The sequence below is a fragment of the Calonectris borealis genome, chromosome 1 (genome assembly GCF_964195595.1).
Source record: "Calonectris borealis chromosome 1, bCalBor7.hap1.2, whole genome shotgun sequence".
Taxonomy (NCBI): Eukaryota; Metazoa; Chordata; class Aves; order Procellariiformes; family Procellariidae; genus Calonectris; species Calonectris borealis.
The window spans coordinates 111,561,931-111,588,182 of record NC_134312.1 but is presented as its reverse complement, the minus strand read 5'-3'; positions in this window follow the sequence as shown (position 1 = coordinate 111,588,182).

The following is a 26,252-nucleotide window of genomic DNA, read 5'->3' as shown; positions in this document are numbered from 1 at the left end:
CATTGTTAAAGTAATCAAAAATATTCTTTATGGTTTGGGACAAAGGTCCTTTTAAGGATTGATAAAATGGAGGGTGGATTCACAAAAACAGTGGATTAAAAACATCTAAGGCAATAAGGATGAATAAAAACCATTTTTTTAAAAAAAGAATCCTTACTGATAAGCTAAAGTTTTTCATTCTTAGGATTTCATTGATTTGTTTCATTATATAACTGTCATTAAATAGAAATAATTAGTCTGAAAATCTTGTCAGTACATTTAGGACTCATTGTTGATAGGTGTTATGACTTAGAGAGTTAGACGTCTATTTAATCTGAGTCCTACAGACCACTACAGAAGAAGAAACATAGGGTGAAAATTTCCCTCAGAGCAGCAAAGTACCCACATGACTACAGAAAAAACAGAGCTGGGGGCAGAGGGGGAAAGTAAACTCATCTGAAATGCTGAATACCATGCAGCTATGACTACATAATTATCAATAACTGAGCCAGATATCTAGAGGTACCTTTGGGACGTCTGCTCTGTCTGAAACCATAGTTTTCACTGCTGTGCAACTGTATGCTATAGAGTATATCGGACAAACAGTGCTGCTCAGTACCCCTGGGTTTATACTGGGACCAGGAGGTAAAGAGAAGCATTTATGCAGAACTACACAGAAGTTAAATGAGCCTACTGAAAAACAGGGTGCATTAACTTTTGGAATGGATTGATGTGGACTCATAGTTTCTGATCATGCTAGAGCATAGGCACAGAACATGCACAAATGCACACAGAAGTTCACACAGTTTTATTGAATCTAGGGCACAAGCTAGCTCACCCATGGTCAGGTATAAAATGCCCCCGGGCACCGCATTAGTGTTTAGGCATGGTATAACTCACAATAACTCTGTTCCATGTCAATGCCTACTGGCAGACAGTCTCCCTAAAATTCTGGCTGACAGCTTGGCATTTGAACAGCCCTTTCTCTGTTTTAGTCAATATTTGTTTAGGAAATGAAATAGTTTTAGCCATGGAGATGGGGGAAAAATATTTTTTATTACTTTTGGTAGACTGAACTCCAATTTTCTTTAAACAAGCAAGCAAAAAACCAAACCCTTCATGCCAAAATTTTCATTCCCAAAAAAGTTTTTACTGTTTTCTAAAACATGATGTCATTTGAACTAGTGCCTCTTTCTGTTTATTCTGTTCCATTTTGCAGTCTCTTTAAACATAGATACTTTGGTGAAATAAGTTGCGTGACAGAGAGGATCTGCTGCTAAAAGCATGTGCCATGATAAGACCCATGCAACAGGTTTTTTCTGTTCATATAGCATTAACACAAGGATTTTAGATTAGAAAGACAACAAGAGAGGATATCTAAAAACCTGAAATCCAACACTTTCTTAAACCAGAAGATTTTTATACATTTTTCCTATGTTAGGTCATTTCCAAATAAAGTGTAAAAAACAACACATGCTATCAACAGAGACAAAGGGAAATGCTGAAATGCTGCAGAGAGGGAGATATCTTCAGTAGAAATTTTCAGGTTCAAGAGAACCATATAGGCTTACATAAATAAGGTATATAATCTAAGAATAGCTGAAATGATCCTGCTTAAGGGGCTCAAATTGTACAAGAATTAACTGTGGCTGCTATGACTTCAAAAGCTCCGGAGGAAGGATGACAGCTGTTTCCAAGACAGAAGCAGTGGCTGGATGTGGGAAAGAAGCACTCCCTTCTCCAGACACTGCCAGAGGAACGGAGATACTGGAAGGTCTTGTGGGCTGAGGGAGGGACCAACAGTCACCTTCCTCCCAAGGACTCAGCTGTCTGTGTCTCCCGGCTGGGTTTGGTGCATTTTGGCCCTGTGACCTTTGCTCAGTGTTACTGGGAAACTGGTTTTAAGGCATGAGAAAGTACAGGAGCTAAAGCCATACAAAATAAGAATAGTAAAAACCCAGAAGTGTCATTGCCGAAACATTACGAGTAGCACAGACTTTCACAAAGGAAAATATAGATATACAAAGTTATAAAACCCTTGGGGTGGCATTTGAAAAACAAGGAATCAGAAGATAGTAATTCAGCAACATCAAGGATCTCCAAGTAGCAACAGAGGCTAATGATTGATTGGTCAACAAACACTCATCAATTCTTCCATCAGGGCCAGTGAGCTGAATAATGCTTAGCCTAGTAGCTTTTTAGTCCAAGTTATCTACTGTGTATGTATTAGTCAATAAATAATTACGCTGCACTCTCACACTGTACATGTATTTTCAAATTGCCTGGCCTAAGTGACCCAGAGAAAGAGCGGGAAGGAGGGTTACTGAACACAGGAGTAAAGAGGGACTTCAGGTAGTGCTGGCTGCAGGCAGGAGAAAATTGTGTCCGTTCCCCTAATACAACTGAGACTGAAGCAGCATATTTAAAAGGGAAATTAGCATTTGGCCTAAGCCACGCTTTCATGTTCCAGCTTATTTTCTTTAATGTAAAACCATGATATAAAAGACGTTCATTACTGGAAATTCATAAGTATGAAAATCTCAGGACTGCTAATAATGTTCTCTCCTTTCCAAAGAAACTTTATAAAAATAAATGTAATGAGAGTGTCAAGAAGAAAGAGGAAGAATAATTAAGAAAGGGAAAAGGAGAAAGGGATACAAGGGAAAAAAGATAAGAAGGAGTAACAGAAAAGGGGAGATAGAAAAAGAAATAGGCAATAGGAGAAAAGGTTATATTATAAGAAAAAAAATGTTGAAAAGAAATGTTTTTACATTTTTGGTTGTTGGCTGCTACACTGCTATATCATTCCTTTGTTCACTGTATGTTACTAAAATCACATTTTCTGACTATTTTGCTATACAGAAGATTATTAATACATAAAAAAACTCATGGCAGCTATCTGCAATTGACTGAGCCTTATGAATTCTGCCAAATGAATCTTGATAATAATCATACAAATAAGTGAGTGCTCTAAAAAGATTCATCCCCAGGAATTCCGTGGAAATATATTTCAGACAGGTGTGACAGCATATGCTGTTGTGCTTACGGAACCCTTTTCTGAAACTACCTTCAGAACAACCTGGTTCTTGTATTATTTATTATTCTATTGTCTCTGATGTATAATTCAAAAAGAAAAATCATTTGATTAATATATATGCAATATATTTCCAAATCAGTGCTGAAAATTTCAGCTACTAGGTGTCCATTATTGTTATCAGACACAAAAATGTGAAGGTGGAGAATACTGATCAGGTCATTCTGTCCAAATTCCTGCCAATAAAGGACACACCCTGCATATTTTTACTGCTGCTGTTATAAAATAACAAGATTGCAAGAATTGCTGTACTTTCTCACTATACAGCTGTAACTACCGAAATGAAAAAGTCTTACTCTCCCTCTGTAAACTAGTCCTGTCCTGCCTGAAATATGAATTATATCACAATTCGCTCCAGGGTCAGTCTGCAATCAGGTATTTCTTTCAGTCTTCTCAGTGATTACATCCATCTATTAAATTACAAAAATTCCATAAAAATGAAGATAAGTATTCGTAAGTATACTACTGATGAGTTGAGCTCTAACATTCTAATAGGTATCATTACATTAGATTATGATTTATTGTCTCATGTTTCTCATTAAGATTTCATTGCAAGTTTCTAATTATAATGGTGCTCCTTAATGCTACTAAAGGAAAGCATGTGCTATAGCTAAAAAGCTAAGTTTTTATACGGGAGAAATTTGCAAAGGCACAGATGTGCTTAACTTGCATTGAAATTCAGTAAGAGTTAGCCACCTAACTGCTATTTATCCCTTAGGAGTATAACTGAAGCGTAAACATTCTTTGTGGTTGCACAGCTTGGCGGGGGGTGGGGGGATAGGGGGAGAGGTTTACTTTTCATTTAAAAAAAAACTCTGCAGAAAAAAAAACAATTTTCCTGACAATTATATGACAGTAGGCAATGATATATTAATAACCCATTTTCTAATTACAGAGCACACAAATTTTGTCCTTTATGGCAATTCTAACTTCATATATATACAAAAATTATATGTGTTTGGGGTTATATATTTATCTATATAAAGGTAATTATATATAAATATATATATGAATACATAGACACATATAACTACAAAATAGGTCTATTATGAAATGTGCATGACTCTCAAATTTCTAATATGATAGCTGAAGCCCTCTTCTTCTCCACAACAATCTAGAAAAGAAAGGCTTATGTCTCTTCAACTGTGTTGCTCTTAACTCACATTACTCTTAAACCAGGGAGGGTGAAAGAAATCTATTCTGGAGGGATGAGGGATATGAAAACAAGGTGCTAATACATGGCTGATTGATAGGGAGGTTCTCCTGAGGACTGTACTTTCCCACTAAGGCAAAAAAAAACCCAAGGAAAAAAAAAATTAGAATCTAAGGTGACCTAGGCATCATCCTGTCACAAAACATGGCAAGTGGGAAGTGATAAGGATAAAGAGCAAAAGTACAGAGAGGCTTAAAATCAAGGACAAATATGAACCTTGGCCTCGTTTTGGCAAAAAAGTCACATGAGGCAGGTGGAGACTACAGCTGTGTGACAGCAGCACAATAGCAATGGTCATTGTGTGCCACGGTGTGACACACCTAAGAACACCTAACACCTGGACACCCTAGGAAATATTGCTGTTGTCCTTTTTCCTATAATGTTAGTCTAGATAGGAATAGAATAGTCAAAGTCTTCTTGCACAAAGGACATAGCTTAGATTTCAGCCTTAAATTTCTCTTCCTTTTCTGTCCATAGCAGCTCTCTTATTTCTGTTTGATATATGTGAGATGATTTCTATCAAATTAGAAAATCTGGATAATTGTAGAGAAGAAAATCTGACAGATAGCAATGCATGCTGCTGCTGGATTCTATTCTACAGGCTTTTGGGTAACAAGAAAAATGTAAGCCCTTTAACAAATAACTGGGAAAAATATGAATTTAATCTTCTGTATTTTTAAAGAGAGATATAATGTGCCCAATATATCTTTTTTTATGCTTTAATATTAAACCTTTTGCAATTACCTAAGGCTGCTTTTCAATTGTTCTTCTAAATGAAGTGAGAGGATTCCTTTTCACTTTGCAGTATCCACCTTTCTTTGGCTAGAGAACAACAGTATACAGATAGATTCATCAGTTTTGCACAGCATGTACACTTGTTTCATTTCTACTATTACTTCTCTAAATAACTGAAATGAAGGTGATGATAAATTAGAAATTTTATGCCTACAAATGCATTTCTTTCTAAAATATGACAGTCAGAATACTTGTCAAAAATACTAATGAATGATCGCATGGCTTTTGCCCAGAATAAGGGTTTTAAGCATATGAATACAACATATGTATTACATAGTATAGCATAGAGTATACATATAGCATAACTGATGTCCGAATGGAATCTGGTTCACTGAGAAAATAGTTTTATCATTTAAAATAATTTAGCATGGCTTTTCCCTTCTAAATATGTAATCAAATATTAAAATCGTGGGTGTCCTCAAATTTTGAAAAAACCCTAAATCGTCAGGATATTTTACATATATATGAAATTATGCATATGAATATACATATTTACACAGTTACATGGCAAACTGTTGCAGGTATCAAATTCACAAGTTTTACTGATAAGAACAATCTGATCTCTTAGGGTGACCAATATACTAGTTTTTCTTTCAGTGCACTTCAAAAGATTTTTCAACATTTTATTGCCACATACTTTTAGAATTAAGTTTTAGTGTTATATATCCTTATATGATATAGATGGGGATGGTGGTGATATTTTAAAGTGTATATTTTCCTTTAAAACCTTTTAAAAAGTACAGGTGTAACAGTAAACATCCTTCCTTGAAATATATATTTTATTCCTCACTTAGTTTATAAATTCTTCAGTGCAAAGTAGTGGATTTTCTTTTAATTTCTTCTTGTGCTGAAATTACTAAAGATTTTTAGGAAAAGCTTTCAGAGGGGATAATGTTAAGTTGTGAATGTGTTTCCTGGTAATAAATGAAATTAAATGAAAAAAAGATAATTTGCCTTAGATTTTTTTTTTTTTTTTAAAGTACATGTCATGCCACAGTCTTTAATTATTTTGCTTCAGAGAGACATTATGGTTTATTAAACAAATGACTGAGTGATGACTCAGGAGATCTGTAATCTAGTCCTCATCTTACTCCTGGATGACCTTAGGCAGTCAGTGCACCTCTCCATATCTTAATTACTGACAAAACACTGTGGAACAGTCAAACACTGTTGAATCAGTACCCTAGCAAAACTCTCTTGGCTTAGCTGTTTTGTTGTACTTTTCCTTGGTAACGTTCACACCATGCAAAGATCCTTTTCTTGTTATAGCAACACTTTCTGAAGGAAGCTCGCTTGGGCTCTACCAGCAGAGGCAGTGGGGTTGCGCTGTATCTCCCTCGATGCACCTAGTCCTTTGGGGATCAGCCTGCAAAAAGGAAAAAGCACAGAGGTGTCTGAGCCAGAATATCTCCATGTGAAGTGAGCAGCCACAGCAGATGCCCTAAAAGGTATAAGAAAAAGATGGCAATCCCAGAGGGGTAAATACAAAAAACAGGTGAAAGTAGTGATGCACATGAATGGTTGTGTTCAGTTGTTTTCTGGTGCTTCTCATGCTTTTGGGGGGATAGATAGATGTTCACCTTTGTGACAGCCTAGGTACCATAGTCTGAGATATTTTGTACTACATAAACGCTTTTTGAATTAATTGGGTGGTTAGACCATGCTCAAAATCTGTCTTAAGATAAAATTGGTGTAACGTTGAGGATAGCTTTGAGAAGGAATTGATCTCACTGAAGGTCAAACATCTGCAGCTAGCTACATCTCAGCCTATAGTTCCCTTTATATTCTGATATATTTTAGGCTTTTGTTTTAGGTTGTGAGTAATTGTCTTTTTCTCACCACAGATCTTAAAGGGAGGCAGGGGTAGCTAGCTGAATAGTAGATTCCTATAATTCCTGATATGAATTCTATGTACCTAGGAAGCATTTTTAATGGTGGTCCCTGAACATGGGTGCTGTGCTCTAACCCATCAGTGTGAATGCTCTCTCCGTTTATGTCACAGTTCAGAGAAAATTGTTTTATTCAAGGTACATGAAACTGTAGTCCAAAATATAATTTAGGTTTTTGACTCTTAAGACAGCATAGATGACAACTGAAAAGCATCAGACTGTTTTAATCCAGCACTTCCACAAACCCATTCATTGAAATTAGAGATAAGGCCTCTCTATTCAAAAGATGAAAGTATAAATTTAGAGTAAGAAAGAGGACGCACAGCTTGCAGATACAGCGCCTAAGGTAGAGGGCTGAGTAAGGTATACCTGAAACCATAATATATCAGATTGAATGCACTGTAAAAACAAAATGATCAAACAGAAAAGCACAACCAAAGTGGTATTTCTACCAGAACATTTATCCTTACATTTTCCTCAAAGCTTTTCCTCACATGAAAATAACTTGCTTTTCGTTAAAGATCACAGTAATTAAGAAGATAGCCAACACAAGTAGAAAAAACCAACATATGTGAAATAAATTTTTTGGAAGAAATTAAAATATGTTTCCCAATTACATTTAGCTGCAGTCTTCCCTGCTTGTGTGTTCTCCCCATGAGTCCAAACCTGCTGGATGTTTTAAAATCCAAGGTAAGAATCCACAGGTCTTTATATTGCTCTTTCTTCAGCTAATATAATAAAAACTTGTAAATCCAAACCAACATTAAGAAGACAGATTGATAATATAATTAATTATACACAAAGCCACCATTAAGTTAGACTAATTGTGTTCAGATGCAAATTCTGTCATAAAGATGCCCATGGGAGCTGTGCTAACACATACAGCAGGAGAATTTTGTTCTTTGAAATAAAACTATTTTATCTCTCTGTTTATGTGGATTTAAACATATTTTATGTGAAGTGCACTATTGCTACAATCTCAGGTGATATTCTCTGAGATAAAGATTATTGTCCAAATTATTTCCCCCACTCCCTTTCCCATTATTTAAAGGCTATTGACTGATATATAGGAGAATCTTGAGGCTAAGGCATCTATAAAAGAGGTAGAGATAGATGAGTCATAATAAAATGTTTGAGATCTTCAAGCTTTAGACAATGAGATTTCTTTTTTAATTAAGTTAAACCAAGACTTACCTGTAGAGAAATAGAAAATATGCACAGGGAAGCATTACAAATATTGAAGTAGATACACAGCCATGAAAATATTATTATGGCTACAAGTGCAATATTAAATAATCAGGAATGGTGTGTATGTAATACATAAAATTCTGTTTCACAAGTATGATTATTTTTCTAAAATACGATAGATGCAAAAAAGCAGGATTAAGATTATTTCTCAGAAGAAAGATTAGTACATTCATCTGGAGCACATAATGGAACAAAAAGCACACATTCACAGAGGCATCTTTCTAAATCAAATAAGAATGTCTAAATTGGAATGGTAAAAAGTGCGTAGAAAAAGTGGAGATACAGACAGATTTCACTACAAGTGAAATATAAATTTTACCAGAGATCGGAAAGAAAGAAATGAAAGGACTAAGGGACCAGTCTATGTTCTGAAACCAGAAAAAAAAAGCAAAACAAACTTTTGAAGGCAAAATGCACTAAAGTAAATGTACATAGAATATTTTTTTTTCCTCTGAAGAATGCTCTAATTGTGAAAAAAAAAGTATTTTTGAAATGAAAAATATTGGAATTTTTTTCTCTAATATATACTATTGAATAAATATCAGATTAATGTAAAAAAATTATTTTGTGGAAAAAATCACAACTGTTCCAAACTCTGAATTTTAAATAAGAACAATAAAAAAAGAAAATTTATGTTTATAAAAGAACTTTTAAAATGAAAAAATCCATTAAAATTTCAAAAGTTTGAAAAATCTTTGAAAATTCATCAAAATCAACTGTGAAATATGTTTTCACAAACCAACATTTTCAAAAGAAATTTTGTCCCTTCCATAGTTGTCATGGTTTAACCCTAGCCAGCAACTAAACACCATGCAGACACTTGCTCACTCCCCCACCTCCAGTGGGATGGGGGAGAGAATCAGGAGAGTAAAAGTGAGAAAACTTGTGGATTGAGGTAAGAACAGTTTAATAATTGAAATAAAATAAAGTAGTAGTAGTAGTAATAACAATAACAACAACAACAAACCAACAAAACAACAAAACAACAACAACAACAATAATAATAATGATAATAATAATAATAATAATAAAAGACTATACAAAGCAAGTGATGCACAATGCAATTGCTCACCACCTGCCAACCGATGCCCAGCCAGCCCCCGAACAGCAATCGCTGCTCCCCAGCCAACTCTCCTCAGCTTATATACTGAGCATGACGTCATATGGTATGGAATACCCCATTAGCCAGTTGGGTCAGCTGTCCTGGCTATGCTCCCTCCCAGCTTCTTGTACACCTGGCAGAGCATGGGAAGCTGAAAAGTCTTTGAATAGTGTAAGCACTAGCACTACTTAGCAACAACTAAAATATCAATGTGTTATCAACATTCTTCTCATCCTAAATCCAAATCACAGCACTATACCAGCTACTAGGAAGAAAATCAACTCTATCCCAGCCAAAACCAGGACAATAGTTTTCCACTGTAAGTTCTAATTTCAGTATGCTATTTGTTAGAATTATTTAAAGCAAGAAATTTAAAGAAAATATTTCATTTCGTGTATACAGGCCATGGTTCAAGTTCTGCTTTTAGGTACACATATATGAAATGGAAGCAATTTCTTTAGTTGATTGTTTCAAGGTAGCTTTGATCAATATTCCAGGTTTGATAAGAAAGGCAGCCCAGTATACTGGCTGCAATGTGTATTAACTAGACTTGAAAATAAAACAAGTAGCAAATAACTAACTTTAGAAAGACACAAGCATAGTTAATCTCCTCTCTAATTAGATGGGATAAGTTAAACAAAAAATTAGAGGAGAGCGGTTGGAGAAGAAAAAATGCAGAATACTTTTTTATTGTGGTCAAAGGCAGACTGCAGATGTTTTCAAATTAATGACTTGCACCTCATATTTAAATGCTCCGTCAATGATGTAATGATCTTCTCCTACCAAAGCATAATCACAAGCAGTTGTTTCAGATTTATTTCAGTCTGACAAGGATTGCTGTCCTAACACTGCAGAAATTTTGAAGAACTTTGAAAACTAATCAAGATAGAAGATACAAGAAGCATCACAATAACTGACAAAAGGAAACAAGGGGTTGCAAATATAAAATACTGAAGAAGTGCATGAGGTGACCTAAATATGCCAGCAAAGTCTTCCATGACAGTTTTTCAAGAAGAGATAATTTTATACATGATCCACATTCTACAGATATGCACAAAGTACCGAGAAGTAGTGCAGCCAGCATTACATTGCCAACAACATTCTTCAGAAAACAAGCCATGGCAGTTGGGATCCATATTTAGGTTTACTGAACTTGCTTTTATCACAAGAATAGACTCATCAGCTCATGTGGAAGAAGAGCTAGAAATCTTTCTCAAAAAATACTTATTACTGCTATACTCTGTGATCACTGATTATAAAGTATAAACACTAATTTCTTCCTATGGCATTGAACATGGCTTGGCCAGCAGTTTGAACAGTTAATTTTTACAGCTTGTGTTAGTTTGAAGGAAAATCTCTAAAGAGGGGGAGAGCTGACATGTGCTCACAAAAATTCATATAACTTTTACATGATTCAAAAAGATTTTAAACCCAAATATTTCTAGAGCAAAGGAAGGTAATGCTCATAGACAGAAGTCTGCTCAGGGCACAGCATTCAGCAGTTCATTGAGAAGAGACAGAGACCAATATTGCTGTTTTGCTGTTTGTCTGACTGCTAATATATTGCAACTATTCAACAAGATTGTTACATGTGCAGGTTCTCCCTTTTTTTTGACAGATGGGAGTGTCACTACTCTGTAGGTTACATAGTCACTAATGAAAAAGGGAAAAATCCTGGCAGATAAAAAATAACTTATCCTTAAGCAGTTTATCTGAGAAGTTACCACCAGACCAGCAGGAGGCTTGAATGTGTTCTGCCAAATCTGGAGCTGCTTAAACACTGTGACTATGTTTCTTTAATTAGTGGTAGGGAAATAAAATAAAAATGAAAAATAAAAAAATTGAAAAAGTAGCTAATTATATGCCAATTAAAAATTTGTTTTTTGGTCAAACACAATGACAGGACAGCAAACAATTGCACTATGCAGGAATATAAAGAAGTCTGTCAAGTATCAAAAGGAACATTTGAAGAATATTTTTTTAAAAAACAGACAAAAAGGCAAACCTAGTGGCGATGTCTTCAGAAGTAAGACTTGCTAAGATTAGGGATGATAACCTTGTAGCTAAAAATACCTACATAAAAACTTACTTGTTTTAAAATCTTTATCTTTTTAATATTTTTTATATAATGTTAAACTATCCTTTGATGCAGATCTACAAATAGATCTTTGACTTCTGTGGGGAAAAAAGCTGCAACAAGCTCATTTTAACTTGCTGCATAAGATTCATTAGTGCAAAGAGTCCTGTACTTCTGCGAAGTAAAGGCATGAAGCCTGACTTGTAAGAATGAATTTTATGAAGATGGAAAGAGGGGGGCTCCCTGAAGGGTTCTAAGTTTTTTTTTTTTAACCTACACCATGTTTTGAAGAATAGAAATGAATGTAAATTCAACAGTTATGAAATTTTAATAAAAAATACAAAAAAAAAGTACAATAACCTGCTTTAATAAACTGTAATATATATTTTAATGGATCTAATAAAGTCATTATATACATGTTAATGGCTCACAAATCTAAGCTTTTGACAGGACCATCGATGTATGTTGTACCAACAAATTCACATACTTAGAAGCTTTTAACACAGAAATTAAACTGACATCATCTAAATTCTATTGTTAAAAATAAAATAAAAAAATACATCTCCAACCACTACGAAAATGGAAATGCTTCTGACATAATCACATATGAAGTTTGTCACTAGCTGAAAAAAAAAACATTTATTGAACTAGGTTTGTTTTTTTAGAGCACAGCAATTGTGCATTTTCCATGCAATACATCTATGCTTTCAATAAACTGAGAAAGGTGCAAAAAGAGTTTGTACATGCATTTTGGGTTTAAAAATTTAAAGGATTATTATGGGGAATTTAACACATCCTCTTTGATAAAATGTAAGATATTTATCAAAGCAAGGAAATCTGAAATTACTATCAGAGTGAAACTTCATAATTATTGTGAATTGTCCCTCTGTAACAATAGATACATTATTAAATGCAGCTTTAAAATAGAATAAATCAGATTAAACTGAAATTAAACAGGGATCAAGTAATAAATCATTTTTTAGGTTCAACTCTGACTGCTTTTTATCTTGAAAAAAATAAAAAAGTGAAGGGTGTGTTTTTTTTTTTTTTTTGCATCAAGGAATTACTGGTATACAATGAAACTTTATGAGGAATTGTTACCCTTTATGTATCCGTGTTGTTCAAGTTCTGACAGAACAAGACGAGCAACAGATGCTGATCTTGGGAAAGCCTCCATGAAATCATTGCTTCAAAAATTGCTTCATTTCAAAAATCATTTGTATAACCCAAGCCGATCTAATTTATATATTAACCAATGTTAAACATGTATCCCATGATGTATATGTATCATAGTCCTTTGGATACTTATATTTATATAGTTTCCACAATAATAACATATTTAATCACATCAAAATCTTTGTAGTTAAAGCTGTGCATTTTCATAGGTGTCTTTTCAAGGTGTCCTTATTACACAAAGCCAGAAGATACTCACTATCATGTGTCTAAATATATTCCAGTCCCCCAAATACACACATTTCAAGGTTTATTGCTGGCTGTAAAAATAATGATAATAAAAACAATCACTCTTCTGCCTCAAAGGCAACTCATTCTTATTCACATATCTTTTGGTCCAACCAAAAATACTCTCATTATCCCCCTTCAGGAACCAGTTCCTTTCTCTGTCCACCACTGCAACTTTCTGCAATCAAATAATGCCACAGACTTCATTATAGAACAAGCCGAATTCCCTCAAATTGCTCTTGGTAAAAATGTGCCCCATGCTGCAGAGTTCACGATTTTATTATCATTGTTATTATTCAACACTTTAACAATACCAGCTTTGGCAGTAACAGCGTGCAGTGGAAAATACCACTGTCATCAATTGCAGACCCTGGTTCTGAGCCAGGCTAAATACCACTCAAAAGTGTTTTTTGCACTACAAGCATTGGCCGGCAAGGGCATTGGGAATGCTCATATGAGCCAAATACATTGACATTTGTGGATTAACTGCTAGCATGAATTTGGCTTTGTTTGTTAACTGTATGGTTAATTATAGACAGCAGTAGCAGCACCTTCTGTCATCTCTCTAAAGTATACACTGCAGTGATGTATACCTTGACTGATATATCATTTTCTTTCTGTGTCAGATGTCTTAATGATAATGGAATGTAGCCTTGGAAGTATAGACCAAAATGTATTGCCCATATAACATATAATTCACAATGTAAAGTTTAATGAATCAAAGATTTGTTGTATATTTCAGAAGAAAATGGTCATCTTCTTTCAACAGGAAAACATCTTACCTGTCTCTTAAATTTAGGCACAGTGACAGTTATACTTTAATTCTGAAAGTGTTTAATTTTTTTTGTGGTGAATTTAATCCACAAATCTGTTTAAATAGACAAAAAGGGAAAGAAAAACCTTGCAATGTCTTGGTTAGAAAATCTTTCTTCTCAGAAAGGAAAATCACTTCATCTCATACAACGTGTGAACTGCAGTTGCTGAAATTAGAAATAACTTTTTTAAGATCTGTATCAACCCAAACAGAATACACAGACATCTTGAAAAATTTCACATACAATACCCTGCACCTCTGTCTCATGCCAAATCATTTCTATCTAGTGCATAAAGAATTACTTGCAGATGAAAGTATTCCCTGCGTATAAAGGGTTTGGGTTTTGTTGGGTTTTTTTCTTTTCATAGAGTTGCTTCTTTACAGCCATCGTCTTCGGCTTTTACCTTTTTTCTTCAGATCACCTTTTAAAAGACCCATGCACTTCACTGCTTGGCAGATGACCTTCTGCTGTGCCTGGCATGCACATCCTTACAGTTCTTCCCTTAGGCTACTTACTGCAGCTGCTTATTGTGATTGACCCATGGCCGTCCACTCCTCCTGACCCAGCTCTTTCATCGATGTCTTGCCTCCTGCCCTTGTTCCCCAAGTGCTGATTCAAAACCACTTCCTAAATGGCTGTAAACCCAAGGTGTTTACATGTCCTCTGGCACAAACAGCTTCTGATTTTTGTCTGACTTCATTATAACATCTGAAGCGAATTATAAACTTACCATAAATCCAAGGAATTATAATTCAACTATAAATCCAGGAGAACTTTTTCTTAACCGTAGATTCTTTGCTTTCATAAAAAGCCATATAAAAATAGCGGTAGCTGTTGAAAACTATGAGGTACAAAAATAACTATTGAAATAAATTGATTCGGGGACCCAAAAGTAGATTGCTTTCTGTTTGTTTTTAAAGTGCGGGGGTTTTATTTCTTTTGTTTTCACATGATGAAAATGACCTACAAAAAATTGCAAAACACATAATGTTTTGTCAATCACATGCAAGAAAGGACCATTGGAAATAAATTTAGGATGCCTAGTCATTTGCAAAACCACTTCTGCTGCCTGATATACCTCTAAGTGAATTCCAATAAGTTGAAATCTATAAAAATTATCATACTAACTTTGCTTCATCATTTCTCAATCTGTCCCAATATTCTTAAACTTCTTTTTTTCAAAGGGAATATTTAAAGGTTTCTGTGCCTCATGTGGTTTCTTTCTCCTATATGTTGTCAGAGTCAAGAGGAAATATGTTATAAGAACAGAAAAACTGCTTTTATTCAGGTCTTATAACAAGAATTGTAAGAAGAAAAACACTTCTGTCATTTCATTTATTTTATAAATAATAATACTAAGAACAGAAAAACACTCCATATCTGAAATGAGAATGGAATCTGATTGAGAAGCAATCTATTTTTAATGTAAACAGAAGGTCAAAATGGGATGGTCTAATTTTAGCTATTTAAGAGCTAGAATTGTGGTCAAAGCTAGTCATTAGGTTAACTAGTGATTAATCTAAGGCATCATCTATGGTCAATGGGGAAAGGTATGGTTTTTAGTTTAGCAACATACTGTAGGTGGAATGAATCATCCTTTGCAGATATCCTCCTAAGTACAGAAGAAGCCCGGATGACTCGGCTAGCTATAAACTTGTAGTGAGATGCAAGATGAAGTGAAATTATCACATCAAAGTCTATAAAGCAATTCATTCATATACTGCAACTTCATGATATCTCTTCTATGAGTTTGGTCACCTTGCTACTCTTTGAAGTTTACACATGAAAATGTGAAATATCTGCTGATGTTATTTACAGGAAATCCACAATTTAGCACTTTGGGGAAAAAAAGAAAAAAACATTTTAGAAAAATGTGAGTCTATGGTCATTATTTTCTGTTGCATTTTTGAATAAACATAGCTGCTAAATACAGGTTAAATCAAGCTTACCAAGAGTGATATGGCAGGTTTCCAACTGTACCTCTCTGTCATTGCAGATAGAATTGAAGGTCCTTGGATGCTTATACAAAACATGTTTGAAGGAATATGTATTTAGTTGTCAGGTATCAGTACATTACATTATGCCTGGCTATTTAAAGAAGACAGGTTTCTAACGTTTCAGTTAATGTCAGGCTGATTGTCCAACCAGATAAACAAGTTAGTGTATCATTTACTGTACTCACGTGTGGTAGTGAAATTAAGCCCTATCTTTGTGTATGACAAAATCAAAAATCAAACCTTTAAAATAGTTCATTAAGCTTTTCTTTTCTTAAGGGTTTTTGAGACAGAAACAGGAGATACTGTTGTTTGGTGCTATGTTTCCAAAATTTAACATGAATTCAAAAAATATGCTGGATTTAGCTTAGGTAACTTCATTGAAGACATAGTTGAAAACTTAAAAATTATACTTCTTCTAACAAATACATCAACATAACTGCTAACATTAAGTTCTGGGATAGACAACTGAGTATAGGGTTTTATGGAAGGGCCACAGTGAAATGTAAATGCATCATTTCTAATTTCCTTCTATCATATCAATTGGACCTCTTCTGCACACACCTGAAAACAAGTAGTCTCTGGGATTACTCCCAGTTTCAATCATAAACACAATTGTAAATACTTCTAGGACAACCTTCTTGACTGGCTGCCAAGAAACAACCAAATACCTTTTAAAACCTTTGTTTAGAATATAAAAATTTAAGAAAAAGAATGTCGAATTACTATTATAAAGTATTAACTACTCCTTCATTTCCATTGATGATGTTTTAATACCAATTGCAACAGGAGACAGTTCAATGCTATCTATGAGGATGGGAAGGGCAAATCTGCAGCCAGGCATACAAGTAAGAGCAGTTGTACCATTCCGGTGCCTCTGTTTAGGAGTACAAGCTAAACAGATAATTATAATGATATACAAATTCAACAACAACATCAAGAGAAAAGGAAATGCAAAATCAACCTTAAAAGAACTGTAAAAACATAACAACAGAAAAGTCATGCTTATTCCTCTGTACTTTTCACCCTGCCCAGAGTTCTGATTCTTTTTTATCCTGATAGACATTATCAAGCTGACAGTGCTGTTAAACAGTACTTCTAGAAGCTAGAAGTTATTTCTGAGTATCTTTTACTTCTTTTTTCTTTTCCTAGCCCGTCAAAACATTTGAGTATATGTGTAAAAAATGAACAGTAACATATATATAAAGTCAAGGTAAGTCACTGCTGTGCTGGATAAGAGTCAGTGTGTACATTTATTTGCTAGATTAAAACCTAGTGTTGTTTTTAATAGCATGAAAGATGACAATTCCATAAGCTTTTTGATAAAAAATAAGTGTACAGTCTTTGGAGAAGAATTTATTTTCTGATATGAATGTATAAAGAGAATTAATATTTTCTTCTCTTAGCTCCTGGTTAAGTATTGCCATAAAAATATGCAAAACAAGTGTTTTCATTTGCAAAATGTGAAGTTTTATGAACTTTAGAGCACTTTGAAACTGCCCAGTTTACTCATAAAACAATTGCAGTACATTTTTAATTCATTCAACTTTATTGATTTCCACAGAATATTCTTTGTCAGAAAGATTGAGTTATGGTTGAATACCAATAGAAGAATTCTCCAGAGTTATGGAGATAAATTGTGCACTGGAAATAGAAGAACAAATAGTTGTGTCTTTTTGTTCGTAACTCCAGGAAGACCAGCATCTTCTGGTAATCAAGCCAGCATTTATTTTAGATGGATTCAACTTCTGAATAAATTGAATATGCTTCTGTTCTCTTCAGTTTTCTTTGTGGTTTTTGGTTTTTTTTATTATTATTATAAATAATAACAGTGTAGTTACAAGTTTCAGATAATACGACCTGCTTTATATGAAAATTTAAGTTTTAATAGCTTTTTTTGGTTGAAAATTAACATTGAAACTAGTAATTTTTTTTCCTTTAGGTTTAACAATTCCAAACAGCTATATGTATTATAGCAGAAGTACAATTGTTACAATTCCTCTTCAACTCAGAACCAGACAGCTAGGTATTGAACTACTAGAGACCATGCTGCTCAACTTATTTAAATCTTGACTATAAAAGGATGCAGGGGCTGTTTTTACAGTGGTGGAACTTTGTTGAGGTTCAGCAAATAGTTTTATGATTCATGCTCCATTCTGTGGTTTAAAAAAGTATAGCCAAAAGATGATGACAGAAGCCCCAGACTGTAAACAAAATCATGGTTACTGATTACAAAAGGCATCTAACCCTGTAGGTCAGGTAAAAATAGCTTTAGAGATTAGAAAGAAAACAGAAAAAACATGCACAACATAGAATTAGAAACCAATAAAAGTGTAAGTCACAAATTTAAGAAAATTATAAGAGAACTATGAAATGTATAAGAAATCATAAAAATAGACCCATGTTGACTTCAGGTCATTAGCATCATACATCTGGCAAAATACTCAGGAGCTTGATGACTTCTTGTAAACTCATTTCAACTCTTGTTCTCTTCCAATTTATTGAGGAAAGCTAGCTGTGTCATTCTTAGGACCTGGAGGAACATCAGAAGGATGAACATAACACCCCGGCTGAAATAAAGACATTACAAAGTTAATGTATAACAACATTAAGAGTGTTATGGGCATTTTAAGTGTGTAATGGGGATTCTGTAATAATTCTGTAATAATTAGATGATTTGGGCTTTGAGGATCCAATGTTAACATCCTTGTAACTAGACTAGGATTAGCAACTTGGTTTGTATTTTGATTATCCTGTTAAAATATTAGTCACACTAAAAATCCATTCCTGACAACATATAGGGTATGTTACATTTTGCTTATAACAAGATTTTTAGTGTAATATTTGTCATACCAGTATTTTCCACTTGTGTAACTTTTTTATTGTGTAACTTTTTTATTGTGTAACTTTTCCTAAAGACCTTCCATCGTACAACTGGAAAGACGATACTGATTTATGTGATGCTAATAGCTATAACACAGTTTTGGTAAGAAATGAAACTTTATGTGTTAAGTGTAACACATACGTAACGGGTAAGGACCTTGCCCCTCATTTGTTTCCCCTTCCATACATCTGTTCTGCAAAATATACCTGCATCAGTGATGACACACCTAGGATATATACAATGAGCATTTTGAGTGAGTTTTGTTTAATTCATCCACTGCATTCCTGCATGCAGTTCCAGAACATTCTCTTTTGTGCCACGTACTAGTGGGAATGTTATTAACCTTCACTCCTTGTAGACCAAGCCAGCCTGAATGCAAGAAATGATTCGTTCTTCTAAGTTTTGCATTTAAGACACACAGTTCCTTATAAAAATTATTATCCTGGAAATAGTGAAGGATTCCTTTAGTGTGTATGCACGTGTATTCACATACAGACATGTTCACATATTTGTATGCATTTCATAACTGCAAAAAAAGATTTTACTATGCTTTCAATTGCCTGTGGAACTGTCATACTGCATCAACAAGTTTAATATTGACTTATTTGGTTGACTTATTGACTTATTCCTGCAGCAGTTCTTTTTCTAACAAGATCCTTTCACTTTCTTTTACATTACATTTCAAAAATAGCCTGATGTAGTGAAACAAGTCAACAGAAACCATTGTTGGAGATGCTACTGAACATATGCAGTATGTACCACTATTATACATATACATACACACACACACATATATATATATAAAAGAATTTTCATGTAATTCTTACACAGTTTTATTGGAAAGAAATCACTGCTTATAACAGAATTGATATGTCATGTGAAGGATGAACAGAGGTATATGATCTGACATCTACAACATTACAATGAAAAAGTCAATGACTTCCTTTTAAATTCATTTTGAATACTATTAATCTTATGAAGAAATTATATTCTTACAAATATAGATTTCAGTTCTGTACGTCTAACTTATCTGCAAGCCTGACTGATGTCAGTGAATTTTTTCATATACCTGGGTCACAAATCCCTGTAAGGAAAATATAGGCTCAAGTTTCAATGTCTGTTTTCTTCGTTTGTTTTGGATTCTTTTCTTTTCTTCCTTTCTGAAAGCACTCTTCAAGCTTTCTGTCATCACTTATATTCTTACTAGTATTGTAATTGATTTCCTGTTAATTTTTCTCTTTGTGTATTTCAGACACACGCCATTAGTTTGTTCCTTTTAAGCCTGATAAACCTTTCCTTATGCCAAACTGTTACCTCTTTTAAGCCTCATTTTCATACACAAATAACACCAATATAATTACATGGATATAGTTAACGCAGTACAGCTCCTTCAAATTGGCACAGCTGTTCTGCTATACGTATAAGCCAGTAGAGATGTTTCTTTAGACACTGCTCTGTGACAAATTCTATAAATTGTTTCATATTACTGGTTTTACCGGAAAATGAACAGTTTCTGTAGAAAATTGTACCCTTAACTAAAGTAATTACACCAGGGTGAAATCTAAGAATAGACAGCTATATTCTTTGGCTCCAATCCTGCAATAAACAAAGGATCAAGCTCTAAATTTGATTACACAAAGGACTATATCCATAAAAATGAAATTATCAACATCATGGGCAAAAGCATTCTTAGCAAAAGGAGTGAATGGGCCCAGCCTTCTGCCATTATGAAATACAGCCTTTACATAACAGTAGGTATAGAGGTTTAATTTTATACCACTGCGGTACTAAATGGCAGTGTTTGGCATCTTATTACAGTGAAGATGAACATGATTAATACTTCTTCACAGAGAAAAGATCATGCTAGAATCACACTTCATACTGAGTAATGCGTTCCACTTCGACTATGAGGTAGAATTTCCGTATGTGTTACATGGGAGACTTGGAGGCTTAACCTTGATTTCACTGAGATCAATCAGGGAAGCCTCTTTGCCTCCCATGGGGCCAAGATTCTGCCCAGTGTTTCTGTTTAATAACACTGCAGAAGGACTTCATAACCAACTGGCACTTGTTTTCAGATATTTATACAATGAAGAGACATTTTTGTTGTACAATGTTTTAAGATGGGAACACGTTTTCTTTTAAAAATGTTTCATTCCTGTGATATTAAGACTTCAGTACAGATTTTGATTGTGTTTAGTTTTCAGATTTATTAGGAGATTAATTTATAATGCTAATTAATTGTTTCATTCATTTCAGAAAAATAAATAGTTTATAACACAGAATCTCTAAAGCAACTAGAGTAGTTGGAAGAATTACTATTTGGATATATTTACATAAAATAAGTAGTAAAAATTATTTTGTGCTGTATTAAGGATCCTATTTGCATTATGTTTTTTCATGGCATTTAAAAATGAATGAATTAAATAAAATCAGAAATTAAGGTTTAAAGAATATCAGTTGACATTCTGAAGTATATTAAAGCAGTGGGATTATATCCCACTGCTATGCTTTACTAGAGAGAGCAGATAAACATTAAAAAAAAAATTCATATAGCACAGTTGCTAGCAAGAACTTAGTAGTAAAGAAATATTTGTCTTACTCAATGGATTTAATCACAATTCATGAACATAATTTGTGAGTGGTAAAGAACAATGAAATGTTTTTATTTTTTCCCATCTTTCAAAGATTTTATTTTGTAACTTCTACTTATTCTTAAGTACCATTAAGAACAGAGTAAACTAAAGTAAACCTCAATATATTAAGATTGGAATTAGTTTAAAAGTTAAATTAAAAGCCTAAACCATCAAAATTCAAATAACAGCCCAGTTAAACTGTGAGTTCATAAATCCCAGAGGCAAAGAACAGAGGAATTTTGGCCGTGTCTTTTAATGGAAAACCATCTTCAATGAAATTGTGATTTCCTTATAGAAGGCCTGCTTCTCCAGCATCTTATTCTTGATAGGATTCTTGATAGGAGTTGGATTAGACTAACTAAAGGTTTGTAAAAGTGTTCCCTGATCAATCTGAAGGCAGATTTTCAATCATCTTAGTTTAGACAAGAAGATCAACTACTCATAAAATTTTACGGTGTTTGTATTTTAGTTTGGTTTATTGCCCTAAAGCATGGAAACAAAAAGAAACAAATAAAACTCCAGCTTCTCTATTACACATGTGAAATTTGTTTTCCTGTTTTTTTGTGGTAACCTAAAGAACAGCAAGCACTCATCAACTTCTTTTGTCCTATCATCAGCAAGTGGTGCAATGATTTCAAGAAGAATGTTAAGAGATGTACTTAATGCAGGTGTGAATGAAGTCAGTGCACCCATTGCACCGCAGACGTGTTATTATGGCTGTGCACCTCATAATAAGGAAAACATACACTTGAAATGACAAACTTATCTGCAAAATTTTATATCTTATGGGAGCTGGTTCAGTTCCTTAAAACAGTAGCAATAATTTTGAATTGAGATACATATAATCTGTTTTGCTATTCTGCCTTGCAGCGACACGTGTAGTAAATACCACACAGCATTTGGATTTTCTAAAAGAAAAATAAGCTAAGGGTTGGTGTAACCTTCTATTTTTAACCCGTTGATAAATGTTTTTTATTTTCAGATTCAACCATTATTGTGGATTGTTTATTGCTCACACATGTAAAACTCTTCAAGGCCAATTGAAATTCAAACTAGTCAGTAAGGGGTCATCATTCATATTACATATTGGTGTTTTCAAACTTTGTATAGTTTGCAGTATAATCCAAGAACCAAGGGTTCATTTATCACCTGTTTAATTGTCTGTAACAAACATTCAGGCAGAAAGAGGAGGAAAGTGAAGGGAGGGAGTGTATTATCAACATAAATTGCAATCAGGTTATTCTTCTGTTATCTTTATCTAATACAATGCCATCTGTTCCTGTCCACAGGTCCATTTAAGGGATAGATTGAAAAAAGAGAAATCCTCGAATGTTGGAAAAATTATTTTGCTCACATACACACTCATGAAGTTTGTATATTTGGTACTTTCTAACAAGTATAGACTTTATGAGTGTTCTGTTTTATTTGCAGTATTTCTTTTCCATTAAGAATATGTTTAACTAAAATAATAGCAAGTGCAAGTACATTGCTGATATAAACAAAGTTGTCAATGGTTACTACAGTAATTGCTGCAGAATATTCAAGACGATGCAAAGGAGTATAGGATCATAATAACTAGTGATTTGCCATGCTTGAAATGTCAGCTGCTTGCTAGGAACAATAGTGTGCAATACTTGTGTTTTAGTTTTCCCAAGGGGACTAACAGAAGGAAATTTCTGCAAGGACCCTCAAGCACTCAGAGATACATAAGGAACTCCAGAGAATTTTCAATTAGTTTTCATCATATCTGTATCTTTGAAGCACTCTGCGCAAACATAAAGCACTGGATATAACCGATACCACTTTGCATTCCTCTGTTCTTTTGTGATAAGAATGCAATGTTGTCCTGGTTTTGGCTGGGATAGAGTTAAATTTCTTCCTAATGCTGTGTTTTGGATTTAGGATGAGAAGAATGTTGATAACACACTGATTTTTTCAGTTGTTGTTAAGTACCCTGCTAGTCAAGGACTTTTCAGCTCTGCCAGGTGCACAAGAAGCTAGGAGGGAGCATAGCCAGGACAGCTAACCCAACTGACCAACGGGGGATTCCATACCATATGACGTCATGCTCAGTATACAAATAGGAGGCGTGGCCCAGGAAGTAGCGATTGCTGTTTTCGGACATTGGTCAGCGAGTGGTGAGCAATTGCATTGTGCATCACTCATTTTGCATATTATATTATTATTATTATTATTATTATTATTATTATTATTATTATTATTATTATTATCCCTTCCTTTTCTGTTCTATTAAACTGTCTTTATCTCAATCCATGAATTTTACTTTTTTTTCCCCGCGATTCTCTCCCCTATCCCACTGTGTGTGTGGGGGAAGTGAGTGAGCAGCTGTGTGACATTTGTCTGCCTGTGGGGTTAAACCACAACAGATGTGTTTCCCAGCATGGGAAGCTTGGAGGTCAGTAAAAACAAACAACAAAAAATCCACCCAATCCTCCCAGTTTATTAAAAAAGTAGAAAACATCTCTAAAAACATTATTTCTAAAACAATTATTATTTTCAGGAAACTTTTTTCTAATTATCATTATATAAGTGTATTCTTAAAACGAAATAGAAAATGGTGGGACTGAGCATTGACATATGTCAGTCTTGTTGAACTACTAGAACTTTCACCTTTGAACTTTAACACTCTAGGTTTTCTGACAGAAGGAGTAGTCCTCGAGATAGTAATCATAAGTAATGTTGCAGTAATTAAACTGACACTGAAGGTTTGCTGTAATGTTGATATCCTCAAATCATATCATGAAAATTGAGATTCTAATTGCCATTATTTAAATATGAATTAAGCATCCACACTTTCAATCACTGTTGCAAATGTCAGCTTAAACTATAGCTTATATCTTTTATGTGCGATATAAACCAGAAGTCTATAAAACTAGAAGTGATATAAAACAAGAAGTGTATTTAGAAAGATTGTCTATCCATCCATAGAACAATTGATTTCTAGATATTCTAGCAGATCATTTCCCACTGCTGGATAAAAACAAGATCTTTAGGACCAACTCTCTTTTTCATGATTTTTTTTTTCACTGCCTACTCTTTATTTTATAAATGAACACTCCTTATTTGAAACAAACAAAAAAATCTGTCTGTTAATCCACTTTTCCTTAGACTGGCTCTAACATATTAAACTTTCCAACAAAACTTGCCATTAAAAATGCATATTGATAGCAAATAAGAGTTAAACTAGCTGCATATGGTAGGATGTTTGTTATGTTTGTCAAAGTTTATTACTGAGAGGTAAATAAAGATTTCAATATTTCATATTTTTGGGCATACCTAAGACAACGGTTTTCCTTAACAGCCTCAATGTGAACAGGCCAAGATCTTTCCCTTCAGAAAAGGGTTCTTTCAGTTTTGAAAATATGTATTCGAAAAGTGTGAGTGGGCACCTCTGATATAACCAGGAGTGATACAAAGATAAGAAGATTTAATTCTAAAAATTACACGTCTTTGTTAGTAGAATAGGGCAACAGAACTGTAACAAAAAGACGAAAATATTCCTAGAAGGAAAGGAATCAAGTGAACATTTGCTCTTCCCTCCCTGATTCCTCTTTGGAAGTATAGTTGTGAAGCTTCATTTTTTCATCCTTTGGAGAAGACAAATTGCCTACCTACTTGCTTTTGGCACTTTGCCGTTTGGTCTTGCATATAAAAAAAAATGCAACTTAGCATCTTCAGAATCTTTATCTCCCTCCATACACCTAAAGATAAGTCATTTACTGGGATTATTTGTTCTTTACCAGTACTAGCAGGGAAGAATTCTTCTCTTGAGAAGGGAGATAATTGGCCATGAGGAGGTCTTTTAATATAAAACAAAACTTATCAAAATGAAATAGAGCTAGCTATTTTTTAAACTTAATTTTGCAGAACTTTTCTCTTTGCTACATTTATTCTGGGTGTATTTCTGGAAAACATTAATTCTATATAGCTGATATATTCTAAAGGTTAATAATCTACACAACTTCCCAGACACTCAGGACACCTTTTGCTGTGGATGCTCAGAGCAAAGAGTTGCCAGGGTCTAAGGTCTAAATTTCAGTGTCTTTCTGGTGTATGACACCCTGTAGTCAACCTGCAGTCAGCCTACAGGTCTACAGTTACCCTATAGACCCTGGGGCCACACCACACATCCCTTCCCTGGACTCTCCCAGGCAGTTAGGCTTTAGTATGGCTAATCAAATATTAAAAAATCTTTAGCGGAGAATCTATTTTTCCATTTTTCTCATTTATAACATTTTAATCTTCTAAGCTACAATCAATGTCTAGAAGAGTTAAATGGGGTCTATGAACCTCAAATTTCTGCTCGTTTTCTACAGAACTGTTGTATTAGCAAATTACTTTAAAGTATTACTGAAGTATTGGATTATTCAGGAATGATCATTTTCATAACAGTAATACTTGAAGAGACATATACTACAAAACTGTATCTCTGAAGAGAGGTGGTAAATATTATGGATGACATTGTGATTCCACTGAAAGAAATTTATGTTTAATTACTTTTGTCATTGACTTCTAACAGGTTGTTTTTATAGGTTGCTCTTGGCCAGCTGCCAGATGCCACCCAGCCACTCTTTCACCCCCCTCCTCAACAGGACGGGGTGAGAAAATATAATGAAAAAGCTCATGGGTCAGGCTTGAGACACAGAGGTCATTTGCCAATTACCATCACGAGCAAAACAGACTCAACTTGCGGAAAAATAATTTAATTTATTGCCAATTAAAACCAATTTGGATGGTGAGAAACAAAGATGAAAGCTAAAACACCTTCTCCCCAGCCCCACACCTTTTCCCAGGCGCAACCTCATTCTTTCATTCCTGATTCCTCTGCCTCCTATCCCCTCCCTGAGCAGCACAGGGGAGGGAAATGGGGGTTGTGGTCAGTCCATAACAGCTCCTCTCTGCTGCTCCTTCCCCTGCTCCAGCGTGGCTGCAGGATAAACCTGCAGGATCCTTCAGGATAAACCTGCTCTGGCCTGGAATCTTCCAGGGACTGCACAGTGGATATCTGCTCTGAGGCGGTCCTCCACGGGCTGCCGGAGGACAA